Below are 16,562 nucleotides of genomic sequence, written 5' to 3' on the forward strand. Positions count from 1 at the left end.
TAGTCTGATTCAGCTAACTTAAGTGGTGCCTATAATGAAAAAGGTATTTATCTTAAATGCTAACAATAAGATTTTAGAACAGAGATGTGTGGGGTAACTTTAAGCCTCAGTTTCTACTCAGGTTCCTAGGAGGGGCCTCTGATATCAAGAGGGTGTTGCAGTTACCCATCTCTATTACTTAGAAGTAAATTTCCTGTAGCAAGAGTAAATTACATTTTTCGTTTATGTTCCTAAAGAGTAAACTGACAAGCCCATGGAGTTGCTGTGGAAACTCTGTCTGATGGCCAGCACCGTGGGGCTTTCCTTAGGATCAGCCATCTCTCCTGCCCCTCGAGACGACCTCTGATAGCCAGCAAAGGTACGGTGTTTGAGACAGTTTAAGAGCGTTTTAGGTAATAGATGATAATAATCATAGTGCCAATAATAGAGCCAGTCTGTTCACAGCATCATCCAGGAAATATTGAGGGCTCTCACAACAACAGCAACAGAATTCCCAACAATAATCACAAGACAACATGGACGAGAGAACACTGAATTGAAAATTATGTGAAGAGTTTTGACTGAGAGTACCCAAAGGGCAATAACTTGTTATGTGACTACTCTAAGTCATCCTGTTGCATAAAGAAACCAGTTTGTTAAGTGCGTCTTTCACATGTGATTAGATACTGAGTTGGCGTGTCCACTATGGTGCGTGAGTGTCCTTAGGAATGAGAAAAAAACAACAGCATACACCGGCGATCTGTTTGTCAAGAGGAGGTCACAGCCTGCATACTAAGAATTAGTAACCAAGTCAAACGGAAAGGAAAAAAGCTTATTGGGAAAGTCAAGGGGAAAATTGGTTAAGTTCAGTTTCACTGTTTACACATTGACTTTTATTTTGCTTAGTGATACCTGCAGCGTTTGTTTAGCCATCTATGGGGCAACTAAAAAATCCTGAAAGTTTACTTTCATGTCATCTTTTTTATTGAGAACAGACATCAGTTACACTGTCATCCACCTGGTGATCTTAGAGGCACCCTGGCTGCCCCGTAACCCCATTCATTGCCCTAGATGTGCTGAAAATGGGTAAAGACAGAGGATGGATACCCACGCAGAAGTGAAGTGGGGGTAGAACAGCACAGAGAAATCTTTGGAGGACAAGAGCAAAGGATGTGACAAGGCCGAAAGATGTGGTGAGAGGCAGACAGAAACCCTAGAGAAAACTGGCCTAAACAGTCCTTGGTGGGAGGATTCTTTTAAAGAGTCTCCTAACCAAGGAGTTTGGTAAACTAGGCAACATGGAGACAAAGGTAAAACTCATGCCAGACTCAGCAAAAAACAGCTGGAAACAAGGAAGCCCAAGGACAGCCCTGAGCGTGGAGAAAATACTGCTGGTTAGGCATTGTTCCCGAGTCAGAGCACACACACAGCGGGTCACTGTTGAAAGTGAAGGACAACTGGGGCTGGCATATGTGTCTGTCTTTGAAAAGCAGTATAATGCTTTCTGGACTTATTATAGATTCTATACTTATTTCGAATCTTCCTAATGGCACCTTTTTTTTTTACAATCCGTGACCCAAACATACTCAAGTTGAAGCCTCCCCCTTCATCCCTGGTCACTTCTGCTGTCTACTGCTTGCATCGGCCCCCTGGAGAACCTCTGTCTCCTGGCCTGAGTTGAAACTCAGCTCTACCCAGAGGGTATCACTTCTTTTGCAGCTCTCTTAAGTATTCTTCCGCAGCCCACACCCCCAGGATGAAGGGTGGGAATAGCCCGCTTCTCATTCCCTGGAGCAGAGTCCAAACATTCCTGTAAAAATGGCTGCTCTCTGAAGTGCTGTGTTGTTGACAGCCACTGGCCGCTGGAACACTCCCTCTGCTTCCCTGAGAACTTTGCCTCCTGACTCACACTATTCCCTCACACCTCAACTCTGCCATATTCCTGGAAGACGTGAGGGTACCCACGGATGACCCAGTCTGTACTCTGGCCTCTCAGTTCCTTAATCTACCCTGCCACCTCCAGCACCTACTTCTCTGTCACACTGTGGACTTTGTCATCTGTCAAAACTCCCCTCTGTTCACAATCCCCTCTCATTCTAGTCTAGTCTGCTTGCTCACCTAGTCTGTGCCCCAACCTTACTGAGGCCCTTAGCCTCCTGGCCCCTCTACTTTTCCTTATCCATCAACCCACTCTATGTGTTTCCCTTTGAAGCCACGTTAGATACATGGTCCATTATGTCAATCACTATCTCACCAACACCCAAAACTTACTGGTCTATTTTGTCCTTTTATCACTTTTACCTGGGGAAAAAGTCAGTCCTGGAAGAACTCAACCATAGCCCTTTTCACATCTCTGCCTAGGCAGCAAAGCACGACTGGAGAAGAACCCCCCAGCCTAGCAGAGTCTTCTTCATTATCACCTCCACCCCTGAGGAATGCCACTGTCCTCTTGTCCACTCACCTTTCAGTCTCTGAACAACCATTTCAAACTTTCCTCTTCAAGTCTTTAGTCCCCATCTCATCCCTCTCTAGTGCCAGGTGTCTTTGTTCCTACTTCACAGAAGAAATAGAGGCCCTCAGGTGGGAATTATCTCACTTCCTGCCACCTGCACCCATAACCCAGCCTGCACCTGTACTAGCTCCTGAGCCCATTCTCTGCACCTCCCTCCTGACAAAATGGAAGTGATGTCCCTCCTCCTTGAAAGGTCAGTTCCCTTCCCAAGGCCATGGATTCCAACCTTCTCAGAAAATGTGTGTTACCAACCATCTCACCTTTTCTAGCCTTGATCTGTTCCCCTCTAATGGATTCTTTTCATCAGCATCTAAACGCGCTCTAGTCACTCCTATTCTTAAGAAGTCCCGCTCCCAGACCCCAAATTTCCTTCCTGGTTCTACTCTTTTCCTCTCCTCCCCTTCACACCCAAACTGCTCGGGAGAGTTGTGCCTAGTCATTGTTTGCCCTCATTCAGCACCTGTTTACCCATCAGCCCCGTCCAGCTGGCATCCTCCCCTACTTCTCTGTTAAAACTATTTTTATCACAGTATCCAGTGGCCTCCACACCCCTAAATCTCATGGACACTGCGGAATTTTCACAGTATTTGACCTCTCAGTAGACTTTAGCCGATTTAACCTTCCTTCTTTGGGAAAAAACTATTCTTCTTGGTATCTAAGCTGCCATATACTCTCCTGGTTTTTCTCCCACTTCTATGGCTCTATCTCTCTGTCCCTTTGCAGATTTTCCTCTTCCAATTGACCTTTAAACATTGGAACTGCTCAGGTTCAACCCTGGATCCTCTACTTTTCTCACTCTACACTGTCTGCCTAAGTCATCTCACCCACCTTCACGGCCTCATCTCTATCCTCTCAAATTTGTACAACAGCTCAGACTTTTCTCCAATCTCCAGAGCTTTTGACTACCTGCTTTACATCTATGCTTAGATGACACAAACATATTTGTTTAGAACTAAACTCATGGCCTTTCCCATCATGCCAGAGATCTTGCATTTTCCTCTCCAGATCCGCTTTCACAGCCCAGGAGGCTGATTTAGTTGACTATATCCACTGGCTCCCTTACCTCTGACTTCCACTTGGGTTTGGCCACTGGGGATCCCTGGGGAGAGGTTGGAAACTGGGGAGAGAGTGAGGTCAAGGTGTTCACTCCCTTAGCTCCCTGTCTGTGAGGTTGCCAGGAGCTGCCTGATTCCCTTAACTGAGGGTCGCTGCTTCTCTTAATGGGGCGTCTCTGCATGACCCTCCTCCTCAAGTCTAGGGCAGTTCTGCTCAGCTGCTACCAGCTCCTGGTTATTGCTTTCTCTCTTGTGATTTCCCTATATTCTGTCTACACCACTGTAAATAGTTCCCTCTTGAAATTCTCCTCATTTGAACACCTCCTGTTTCTTTCTGGTACTCGGCTGATAGAGTAATTGATATTAGAAGTTGCACCAAGAAATAGATCCTCATAATGTGCTTCTGGGATTGGGCTGGTCATGTTCGAGGAGCTGAACGATAACCTTGGGAGAATGCGGAGGTTTAAAGGATGGAAATGGACGCTCACCATCCACGCATGCAGTAGTACCACAGCCATTCAGATGATCAGCGGCCATGGCATGGCATGAGGAGTGAGTGGAGTGCGAGACATGGGGAGATCGAGAGGCTGTGGCGCTTAGCCGCTCTGTTGAAGGAAGTGATTTTACAGATTATAGAGTCACCTAGGTTTTTCTTACAGCTCCAAAGTGCACATATAGGCAAAAAAGATAAGAGTATGAATATATATATGTACATATATATAATATATTTAAGAACACTTGTAGAGAATCGAACCTCCATGGCAAACTTGAAGAAATCTCTTGTCCTGAAGTTCTTACCGTGAACAGCCAAGCCCTGGGTCTCATTGCAAGGGTTGCAGAGCTAAAGTGCCAATGAAAAGTTCAGCCTTTCTAGGTCTCTAATGCTAGTGTAAGGCACTGGTGGGACATGGATAAGGCTGAAAACTTTGAGCTCTAAATGTCCCTGAGCCTTGTTTCTGCAAAACAGTGTTTTCAGTGACTATACATGGAGCAGTTGCCTCGAGAGCTGCTGCTTATTCTCGGGCCCACACTCTCTCTTCTCTGCCTCCAGCTCTGTAAGAAGAGTTAGAGCTCAATATAGCCCATAAGGAGAAATAGAAAAGTCCTGCTCCAGGGCAAAATAGTCTACCCACCAAGAGAGTTACAAGATCTTGACGCATGGTATCTGGAGGAGTGGGAAGATCATATGTGGGAGGAGATTGTAAGGGTGTTGGGGGAAGATAGTGAGGCTCCATCAGGCTGAATGTATTGACATGGGATATCACCTAGGACTCAGGTTTGGCTCAAGCGCCAGGGAGTGGCGTGAATAGTATGTTGGATTGGATATTAGCGCCTGGAGTCTATGATGGTCTGTGGTTCTTTAGGTCCAAGTTCTGTAAATTCTCTGGCATAATGTAGAACAGTGGTTCACACAGAGTGGTGACCACATCACCTGGGACCATCAACATCAACTGGGAATGAATTACAGAAATGGAAATTCTTTAATCTTACCCCAGATTTACAGAATTAGAAACTCTGGAGCTGAGGCTTGGGCATTTGCACTTTCAGAAATGAATCAGGGGCTTCCCTGGTGGCGCAGTGGTTGAGAGTCCGCCTGCCGGTGCAGGGGACACGGGTTCGTGCCCCGGTCCGGGAGGATCCCACATGCTGCGGAGCAACTAAGCCCATGCGCCACCACTACTGACCCTGCGCTCTAGAGCCCGCGAGCCACAACTGCTGAGCCCACGCACCACAGCTGCTGGGGCCCGCACACCTAGAGCCCATGCACCACAGTGGGAGAGGCCCACACACTGCAGCGAGGAGTGGCCCCTGCTCACCGCAACTAGAGAAAGCCCACGTGCAGCAGCAAAGACCCAATGCAGCCAAAAATAAATAAATTAGTTAATTTTTAAAAAACGCCCTGGGAGGGCTTCCCTGGTGGCGCAGTGGTTGAGAGTCCGCCTGCCGATGCAGGGGACACGGGTTCGTGCCCCGGTCTGGGAGGATCCCACATGCCGCGGAGCGGCTGGGCCCGTGAGCCATGGCCGCTGAGCCTGCGCGTCCGGAGCCTGTCCTCCGCAACGGGAGAGGCCACAGCAGTGAGAGGCCCGCGTAACGCATAAAAAAAAAAAAAAAAAAAAAAAAAAAAAAAAAAAACGCCCTGGGAGGACCCACCGAGGAAGGAAAAAATGCATTGGTAAAGGGCACCAGAATCATTGAAGAGTTCTGAGGTGGCTCTCTGAAGATCGGAAATAACAGAGGACTTCCCTGACAGTCCAGTGGTTAAGACTTTGCCTTCCAATGCAGGGGGTGTGGGTTCGATCCCTGGTCGGGGAGTTAAGATCCCAGACGCCTCGTGGCCAAAAAACCAAAACATAGAACAGAAGCAAAATTGTAACAAATTCAACAAAGACTTTAAAAATGGTCCACATCAAAAAAATGTTAAAAAAAAAAGAAATTACGGTGCTCACGTGGCAATGAAATTGGTTTCTGTGGTCTCTGGTTTCCATCAGAGAGAAGGTAAATGCAATTACCTTAATAAGCCACAGGGATGGAGAAATAGAATTTTATATGCAGGGATCTGTGGCAATCAATGGCTAATTGATCACCTAAAATGAACTGGATGGGCAGTGTACTAAGTTACTTCCTTACAAATGTAGGGAGAAAAATTCTAGCTCTGCTGGGCAGAGACCAAACTTGCATCATCATATTGGGAATATATAGCTTCTTATCCAGTTCCCAGACCTAAGCCAGTCTGCAGACCAAGAACCTTTTGCAAAAGGACCCTGCAACTTACCTCAAGCCTAGAGGGACAAGTGACCGTTTATCAGGATGACTGAGTACTGGGGAAAGGGTACTATCCATCTCCTTGGGGGGTTGTTATTGAGCTTATGCTGATCCCTAGATCAGAAATGCCATCTGGGTTCACTAGAGGAATGGCTATTGAGATCAGATGATAGAGCCTTGACCTGAACTAACAAGGGGTCCAGTGAGACCACAGGCCAACGTGATCCCCTGTCCCAGAATGGATCGTTCGAGGAGATGTCCTCAGGAAATGGAATGCTCCCCATGGTGGTTCCCTGAGGGTTATGATGGCAGTGCCACCACCTCCCTGATAAATGATAAATGCCCTACCCCAAATAGCAAACCAAAAGCAATATTTTATTCCTGTCCCCACTGGGAAACCCCGAAAGCATCCCTCTCCAGCTTCCCTCTTACTCTCGACTCTGCGTTTCTTCTCAGGATGCTCCTCCCTCACGCAACCCTTCGCTCAATGCCTGTTCCGCTGCAGACCACTCCCCTTTCTACATCCCTCCGTTCCTCCCTCAGGCTCCGGTGCTTCGTTGCCTTCACTGAAACTTGCCCTTCCACTGAGCACCTCCTTGGGCCCAGTTTGCTTGAGGAGATACAGCTTATACTCTAGAGCAGTTGGTTAACCCTCATGTTGGTATATTTAATCTCTCCGTACAATTAAAAAATGCTTAAATCAGGGCTTCCCTGGTGGCGCAGTGGTTGAGAGTCCGCCTGCCGATGCAGGGGACGCGGGTTCGTACCCCGGTCCAGGAAGATCCCACATGCCGCGGAGCGGCTGGGCCCGTGGGCCATGGCCGCTGAGCCTGCGCGTCCAGAGCCTGGGCTCCGCAACGGGAGAGGCCACAACAGTGAGAGGCATGCGTACCGCAAAAAAAAAAAAAAAAAAAAACTTAAATCACAAAAGTCAGACATGTTGGCTGTAAAGCACTGCGCCAATACAGACTAAATACGGACTAAAGACGGACTCCCTTTTTCCCTTCCTTCCTCAGAGGTAAACAGTGTTAAATGTTCTCTCTACTCACACGCACACACAAGCCAATATATGGCTTTGTTTGTTTATCACAAATAGGATAATACCGTACCCATTATTTTGTGACATGCTTGTCTCACTCAACAGTATATCACAGACCTCATATTACATCATATAGATCCACCTTATAGCTTTTTAAAATTAAACTTTATGTTTTGAGATAATGGTAGATTCACAGGCAGTTGTAAGAAATAGTACAGGGAGATCCCATATACCCTCTAGCAAGTTTCCTCCGATGTAACATCTTGCAAAATTATAGTACAGTATCACAACTAGGATATTGATATTGATACAATTCATCAATCTTATTCGGACTTCCCTAGATTTACTTGTACTCATTTGGGTGTGTGTGTTCTATGCAGTTTTATCACATGTGCAGTTTCCTGTGTGAACCATCACAGTCAAGGTACAGAGCAGTTCCATCACCATGAGGATCCTTGTGTTGCCCTTTTATACCCACCCCCCTGCCCTCCTGCACCTTCCCTCACTCCTAACTCCTGACAAGCACTCATCTGTTTTCCATTTATATCCTTTGGTCGTTTCAGAAATGTTCTATAAATGTAATCATATAGTTTATAACCTTTGGGAATTGGCTTTTTCGTTTAGCATAACTCCCTGGGGATTCATCCAAGTTGTTGTGTGTATCAATTTTTCCTTGCTGAGTAGTATCCATGATGTGGATGTACCAGTTGGTTTAACCACTCAACCGCAGAAGGACAGCTGTATTGTTTCCAGTTTTTGACTGTTATGAATAAAGTTGTTTTGAACATTCATGACAATTTTTGTGTGAACGTGAGTTTATATTTCTGTGGGATAAATGTCCATAAGTATAATTGCTGGGTTGTATGGTAATTGCATGTTTAGGGGAAATGGGCACACTCATGCTACAGATATAAGTGTAAAGCAGAACAATACTTAAGGAGAGTAAATGGCAGTGTTTGTCATTTTTTAAAATGCATATACATTTTAACTCAATTTTGCTTCTAGGAACCTATCTTATAGAAATATTTGTGTACTTGCTAAAAGATATATGTACCAGGATGTTCATTACAGCATTGTTTGCACTGGGAAAAAATTTAAAACAACCAAAATGGCCATATAATCCTGTATGCTATACCTCTTTCTATTTTTATTTTTGCCATTGAGTAGGTGCAAACTGTCATCTTGTTTTAATTTGAAACTCCTTCTGTAGGAACTAGAGTTTAAGCACTTTTTTCCCCAAGATTTTTGATTATTTGTATTTCTTCTTCTGGCCTAATCTTCATGTTCTTTACACAAAATACACACTTGAGTGATTGTTCTTTTATTGATTTTTAGGCATTTTTATACAGTTAATATTGTGGTGTTAACCCCTTACCTGTTGCCCTGCTGCTTGACCTTTGCAACCTAAAACTTTTAGATTTCTGTGAGATCAAATCTGTCACACTTCCCTTTAAGGCTTCTTGTCTTGTTTGGGTAGAGCTTTCCTACCTCCCATCGTGGTTTCATTCCTATTTTGTTAGAGTTATGCTATAACATTAGTTTGTAAGATGCCTCAGATCCTTTTGAAAGAGACAGGAGATACATAGATCCCATAAATAAAGACAAATGCTGTGTGTGATCTGAGAAATAATTTTTATTTATTCATAACTGTCATGTTCCTTGACAAATATAATTCTTGCTGTGCTGTATACATGTTAGAGTGATGCCGGAAGGAGTAATTATGTCATAACTTTAAAGGATTATGAACACCTCAGGGAATGGTGCCGTTTAAACACGTTGCTAATACCGTGTTTGCACATTTTTCAAACTGCTCTAATTATGTCCACGTGGATCGGCAGCCTGGCTTGGACTGGCCTCCTCTGAGAAGGATAGAGAATGAGAGGAGGTCAGAATCTTAATCCACGAGAGGTTGTTTAGGCAAGGAAGTCATTTATCTTGCTGTGGATACAGTGAAGAGCTCGCCATCCAGCAATTTGTAATTGATCACAGTTATGTTGCCCATTGGGGGTCAGGGGGGGAAAATGAAGGAAGGTGTTTGGTCAAAAGCACAACTCTCGGAGTGTTTAGTCAGGTCCCCAATTTAAGTTGATTTAGCAAACAGCAACAAAAATGAAGTCATTCAGAAGAACCCCAAATGAAACAAAGACATGAAAATGGAGATTTATTCCACATGTTGTGGGTTGATGTTTCCTTGGAAGGAGCGGTCAGGAATTTTTGAGCCTTAAAGCAACCACATATTTAAGTAATTTAACTAATTTAGACATGCTTGCTGCTACCACAAAGAAAATAAATTATAGTGAGCTCTAGCCTGATGGCTAAAAAGCCACTTCACCGAAAATGGAAGAACGTTGATGGTACTCATATTAGGTAATCGGTACAGTATGTTAGCCCTAGTGGTCTGGTTAACCAAATGAATGCACATTTAGTGAAATTCGGTATAATCTTTTCCTAGAACTACCCCACTCAGTTACAGCGAAATAGGTTCTACTAATCACAGGCTGCATAACTTGGAGATTAAGCATGGTTTGGGGGACAGAGATGCTTTTTATTATATCGTTTGGTCTTTTGTGGAGCATAACGGAAGACGTGTCAGCGAGGCTAATGTGGTTTCTTTGCTTTAGGAATCCACTTAAGAGTTTAAGTGATCACAGGACTTGAACAAACGTCAGTGCTCATTCAGTCAACTCCTTTCATTTTACAAAAGAGGAAAGAGGAGAAAAAAGGCTGTGACTTGTCTGAGGTCATATAGCGAGTTCATGACAACCTGGATGATACTTGGGTCTTCTGACGCCCAGACCTGTGTTCTTACCATTGTAAGAAAATGCACGCTCCAAAAGTCCAGGCTGGGCATGACCTCTGGCCCAATTTCAGGTAACTCAAAGACATTTTCAAAATCTTTCCTGGATGTAAAGCCATGTTGAGTTAATTCCATTGAGCAAAGGGATCCCGAAACTAGGTCTCTGAACTTAAGGTTAAAGCTTTAGTCCTTTTTCCTTCTTTTTGGAGCTGACTTGGACTCTTCGTTTCAGGTGAAGACCAAGATGTGGTCACCTGTTATGGAGAAGCCACGTCACCTGCCTCTGCTCTCTCTTGCTTGCTCTCATTTGTTGGTGGCTTTGTAATTAGGAACAACGCACCATAGGCTGAAGGTTGGGGAACTCTGAGCTGGGGGTAGGAGTGTCACAAAAGAGGGGGAAAAGGGTAGCTAAATGCTGATTGAGCACTTAAAAATTTTTTAATTTGCGACTTTTCTTTATGTATTTTGGCACCTGTAATTTCCCCCCGACTCTCAGATATTTCCTAAGGCCCTGAGAAGCTCACGGGCCCTAGACACTGTGTTTGTAGAGCCTGCGAGATGAGGACTTGAAAAGGAGTGCCGTCCGGGTGATCCTCTCTTCTTAGTTTCTGCAGTCCCCACCCTTCACATCCACCCAGGACTCCCTCAGTCAGGGTTGACTGCACGGTAAGGGGATCATGGAGTGACTCAGACTTGCTGAAAATGACAGACAGTTTAGCAAACGTTGAGTCACTTGATCTCATCTTATTCAAGTCCATTGGAAAACAGGTTAGCAAATCAGGTTTTATTGTCCTGTCAAATTCCCTTTCCCTCCCCACCCTGTAGGCCCAGGCCAGTGTTCTTTCACCACTTCTTTCCTAATTAACATCCTGGTGTGAAAGGAATGCTGTTGAAGTCAGGGCTGTGGTGAACGTGTAGTATTTCTTGGGCTACATGACATCCTTTCCCAGTCCCCGACAGCATCTGATTCCTTTTAGGGAATCACCTCCTCCCCACGCATGCAGTCGTAGTGGGGTATAAACCCAGGTGCCTACCCCACTATGGAAACTCTAGGAGAGACCTGATTCTGCCTCTCCCAGCCCTGAGGGTGGACACATGGTCTAAGCCAACAAATCTGATGAGCTCTTCTGGAACTTTAACCTGGAACTCAGGAATAGTTGGCAGGAAGCCAGGCTGAGTAGGCTGAAGTGTCTGCTCCTGACCTCTTAGACCCTCCTCGATTCCTGCCCATCTCAAGCCTGGCCCTTGACACTCTTATCCATTCTGTGAGTACCCGGATGGCTTTTAATCCATTCCCACTTGGTTATCTTAGCTTGAACTGGTTTCTGTTGCTTGCAACCAAGAATTCTGGTACAAGATCCCTTTCTGGCTAGACCATCACAGGTGGGTCTGCAGTGTTATCTTCACATCTACCCTGTCTAGAGTATTCTAGAATTAGCCTAAATGAGCTCTTTCTTCCACTGGTGACACAGCCTCCAGGATTGGTTTTTTAAAGCTGGTACTAATAGAAAATATTCCTCTAGCTTTCTAGCCCTTACAGTTTCTTGTTACTCAAACAAACAACAAAACTCATCAGGACTCCGCTCCCATAGCTATCACTGATATGAGGGCTCCATTCTCCTGCTCAGAACTCCCAGCTCAGGAATCCACCTGTCTCAGGCAAACATATCACAAATATTTCTCTACCAGAATAGCTAAAATTAAAAAGACTGACAACACCCAGTGTTTGCAAGGATGCAGAGCAACTGCAGCTCTAATATATTTGCTGGTGGGAATGCAAAATGATAGTCACTTTTGGAAATCTGTTTGACAGTTTCTAATAATGTTAAAAATATGCCTACTCTTTGACCTAACAATCCCACTTCTAGATATATATCGAAGAAAAATTAGTGCATATGTTTACAAAAAAACTTGTATAAGAATGTTATAGGGGCTTCCCTGGTGGCGCAGTGGTTGAGAGTCCGCCTGCCGATGCAAGGGACGCGGGTTCGTGACCTGGTCCGGGAAGATCCCACATGCCGCGGGGCAGCTGGGCCCGTGAGCCACGGCCGCTGAGCCTGCACGTCCGGAGCCTGTGCTCCGTGACGGGAGAGGCCACAGCACTGAGAGGCCCGTGTACCGCAAAAAAAAAAAAGTTCATAGCTACTTTATTCATAATAGCCAGAAACTAGAAACAACCTAAGTGTTCATTAACAGAAAAATAAAGAAATTGTAGTATATTCATACAATGGAATAGTAAGCACCAATAGAAAAGACGGATGACTCATACATGTAACAATGTGTATGAATCTCAGAAAAATTGTATTGAGCCAAAAGCTAAGAATTCACATGACTCAATTTACATAAAGTGGAAGACAGGCAGAACTAATCTATGGTAATAGAAGTCAGAACAGTGATTATCTTTGTGGCAATATTGACTAGGAAGAGGACAGGGAGCCTTCTGGAGTACTGGAAATACATTTAATCTAGGTGGTAGTTACATGGGTGTATAAATATGTAAAAATCCATTAAGCTGTACACTTAAGACTTGTATGCTTTATTGTATGTGTTATACTTCAGCGAAAAAGATAAAAAGAAAAGGTAAAAGAAGAAAATGATCACATGGACATCAGCAGTTCTAGAATTTAAATGTTTTGTTAATTCTGCATCCAGTCAAATTAGATGTATCCCCAGTCGCATGTATGATGTTCAGGAGAGAATGGAAACCTTTTGTACTTTTCCCCTCTGTGCTTTGTTACATCAAAGCATTAGGAAGCTAATATGTTTCCCCTTCCAGGAGGATTTATATGTTCAAAGGAAAACCATTGGGAGAAAGTAATGATTAACACAAAGGAATGACCGGTTCAATGGTGGGCTTTCAGGCATCAGTAGAGGAGGTATTTCAGGTCAAGGGAGGGTCAAGGGAAGCTCCTAGCATATTCCACACTGAATGGGTAGAAGTGAGCAATAAACTCCTAATAGCCATTTCTGCTGATCTACTGGGGTGGTCAACAGCCTTTGGTGTTCCGCTTCTGTAATGGAAAAATCAACTGGCTTGTTTCCAACAGCCCAGAGGAAGCGTTTGTCTCCTGGGGTCAGTCTTTTCCTTTATAGCTGGTGGGGAGGGTGGGTCTCTCGAGCAGCTTTCCATCTGCATTGAGAACGCAGACAGAAAGCAGGAAAAAGAGAGGCCAGGATAGAGGATGCTGAAGTGAGGGTGAAAGTGAAAAAGCACGGGAGAAAGTGAGTACAAGGCAGCACCATGGGGAACAAACAGGAGACACAGCAGGAGCAAGGAGAGGGGAAGGGAACCCAGCGGAGAGTGCAATGAAAACGTAGACGGTGTCAGTGGACGAGACCCCGAAGCCAGGGCCACTGTGCCCTTGGCACCTGCAGCCTGTGAATCTGTGCCCCTCGGGAAGCAGCTGGGTGGGCCAGCTGTCTCCTGGCTTCTTCCTCTCAGACTCTGAGCTCGCCTCTCCCTCCACTGTGCCTACAACATAAAACCTCATCTGATCACATTAATCCCCAGATTAAAATTATCTAATAGCTTGACATTATCTCTTTAAAAAGTCCAAGCTTCTTAATATGGCTTACAAGCGCCTTTCTTGACACATCCCTGCTCGTTCCTCCACCCTCATCTATTTTGTGAATAATGAATTAATGTGTTAGTAAATTTTAGTTACAATCCTGTTCACAGAATCTGGCTGTCTAGTTCCACTTGTAGAATCCTAGGAGGGTATCGACTGTATTTACCTGGCCCAACTCCAGGAGAAGCTGTGAGAGAGTTCCTGAAACAGGTGCCCTGCAGGACTTGACCCCTCCAGCCGGGATGACCCGCACCCTTCCCTGCTGAGTGGGCGCAGGAAGTTGGGATCGCCTAGTTGAGGTTTGGATAAAGGCGTGCCTCCTCACCCTCCGACTCTCATCCAGGACCCTTGTTCTGACAGAAAGTTCTCTCTTCTACCTTCCAAATCCTGGCTGCCCTTCAAGACTCACCTCAAATACCACGTCCATTAAAGCCCACTCAGGCTCAGGAGTAAGGCTTTCTGGTATTTTGGCAGCAGCCCTGGTCTGGGGGCGGAAAGGAGGATCTTAGGACCAGAAGCTGACAGGCCTTGGGGTGGTAACGTGAGTGGGTGCTAGTGGCCCAAGGTCCAGTTTCCAGGGGCCAACAGCAGACTAACAGCTTAGCTCCCGTAAGCATCAGTCAGTAACCTGGAGGGTCCAGCTTCCTGCTGGGGCAGAGAGGCAGACGGTTGCAGCAGGGGGCGACAGCTGAAGTTAAGGGACAAGTCTCTCAGTGTGGCTCCAGGTAACCAGCTTCCTTGGAGCAGGACCCCACCTGGGGATATGGAACTACAATTCCGATTCCAAAGCCCGAGAGAAGAGGCAGGCAAGAGCGAGGCAAAATGTCAGGGCCCCAGCCTGGATCGGGAGAGTGACTCAGATCCCAGTCATGCAGACCAAGTGGACCCACCAGGGAGAGCTCAGAGAAGGTGGAAATTCCATGGGCCCCAGGTGGTAAAGGCCCATGGACACTGCAGCAGTGAACTATCAACAAACTATTCATTCCAGCCTGACCAGCTGCTAGTCATCCCAGCTCCAGCTCAAGGACTAGGTATGGCTGAGTTTGATGGGGAGGGGTGCTGTGAGCTGCAGCCATTCTGGGCTGGGAGAGGCAGGGGCTGAACCTTCTCTGGGAACCTGCCCCACGCACCTCACACCCCTCAACATAGTTGCTGGTCACTTTTTCTATATCCTCCTACTGTAAGTAACCCCTGCAGCACGTAGCAGGGGGCCAGGCACACACAGTGAATGTGAGTTAAGTTGGACTGCATTGCACTCAGGTGCTTGGCAGTGCAGGCCTTGATGTGGGCTATGCCGTCTCAAGGAACCCTTTCCCTTGTGCCTTATACGGCTGATCAGGACAGTCACTTCCCATTCTCCTGGGACCCATAAAGAAGTGGAGGACAGTACGTGTACCCCACACCCGCCTTCCTCTGCCATCTCAGGGTTCAGCGCCTCAGCGAAAGTGATCTATTCCTTCTTCCTTTCTGCCTCTAACATCAGTGGAAAAACTTGATCTGGTTGCCATGGAGACCAGCCACTGACTTCAGAGTGCCTGTTTGTTAAAGATGAAAGTAATGCATGCCTGGTTGATCTGAGCAGCTGTCAGAGAGAGATTCGGCTGTTAGCAAAGAAAGTCACTAATTTCGAGGCATAATCACTCAAGAGGGAGACGGCCCCTCTTCATCTTCCAAGTGGAGCTGAGCAGTGTGGGTAAGATCTGCCCCGGCAAACATTTCTTGTTCAGGTTTTTTGCTTGTTTATTTTATGATTAATATGGTAACTGTACTTCTTTTCCCCCTTATTTCCTACTAAAATATGTAGCCTTTCAATGGTGTGATAGATTGATTCGGCTTTGTGGGCAGGCTCAGGAAACCCAAACCCTCTCATGACGTCGTTTCCTTTGGAAAACGTATCCTGGATTCCATGCCACCTACTTTCCAATGAGCTTGTCTGTTTATTCATTCAACAGTCTGCACCAGGTGTGTGAGAAGAAAAGAAGTGGTGTTGAGAGATACAGAGAGCAGACTTGTGTTCTGTGTGTGCCTGGACAGATGGGAGAACCAGGGAGACGATACATTCGAAGAGAGGTGGGGAGTCTCCCGTCTCCCAGCCAAAGGAGTTGTGTGATCAGAAAATCAGTCCATTTGCTTTCGCTTTTTCTTCTTTTCATTCGTTCAATGATAAAATCTGAGAGAAAATTTGAATTCCGAGATCCATTATTTTGATTCACCAAGTATTCTCTAAAACCGGCAAAGCAAACTGGGTTAACCCCTGCTTGGTTGTAAAGGAGCAGCACGGTCCCCACTGCAGCACTTTAAGGTGAACAAACTGACCAGGGAGGCTGAGTGCTCAGAGAAGAGGCAGCTGGTAGCTGGTCCTTGTGGCTAGAGACAAAGATCTAGCCCAGCTGTCTGGTCAGAATCCAGCCAAGTCTCTCATCCTTTCTGACCTCAGTTTCCTCATCTGAAAATGAACTAATGAGCAAGCTGATCCTTTCCAGTTCTAAATTTTCTTTTGTTCTTGGTAGGGATTGTAAGTGTAGGTCTCCATAAAGAGAAAGGGCTCTTAACCTTGGACAGCTGAGCAAGGGTTAACTCTGGGTCTAGGTCCCTGTGAACCAAGGACAACCCATGCCTCTGGTCAAGGGGATCTCAGGCCAGTGCAGGTGCTTGTTTCTAGTCTCTCTGCAGCGATGGCCAGGCATTTACGTGGTGGTCTAGGCAGCAGCTTCCACCCCGCTTCTCCTGAGCTGCCTGGTCGGTGGGAACAGAGAGTTTGCAGCTAAGGAATGGAGGTGGGTGTTGTCAGTGTCTTCAGAGCACAGATCTGCCTGGAGCTCCAGGAAGGAAGCCTCTGGGCAGA

At 45.9% G+C, this 16,562-nt stretch overlaps 1 protein-coding gene across 1 annotated transcript in view; it reads left to right on the forward strand.

Annotated features, from left to right (window-relative positions):
- Positions 1-16,562, forward strand: part of RTN4IP1 (reticulon 4 interacting protein 1) — a 183,124-nt gene that overhangs the window by 11,900 nt on the left and 154,662 nt on the right. The window contains exon 2 of the mRNA XM_032651157.1: positions 237-358. The gene's annotated coding sequence lies outside the window, so the exon portion shown is untranslated. The remainder of the gene's footprint in view (positions 1-236; positions 359-16,562) is intronic.

Source organism: Phocoena sinus, chromosome 12 (assembly GCF_008692025.1).
Source record: "Phocoena sinus isolate mPhoSin1 chromosome 12, mPhoSin1.pri, whole genome shotgun sequence".
In the NCBI taxonomy this organism is placed as follows: Eukaryota; Metazoa; Chordata; class Mammalia; order Artiodactyla; family Phocoenidae; genus Phocoena; species Phocoena sinus.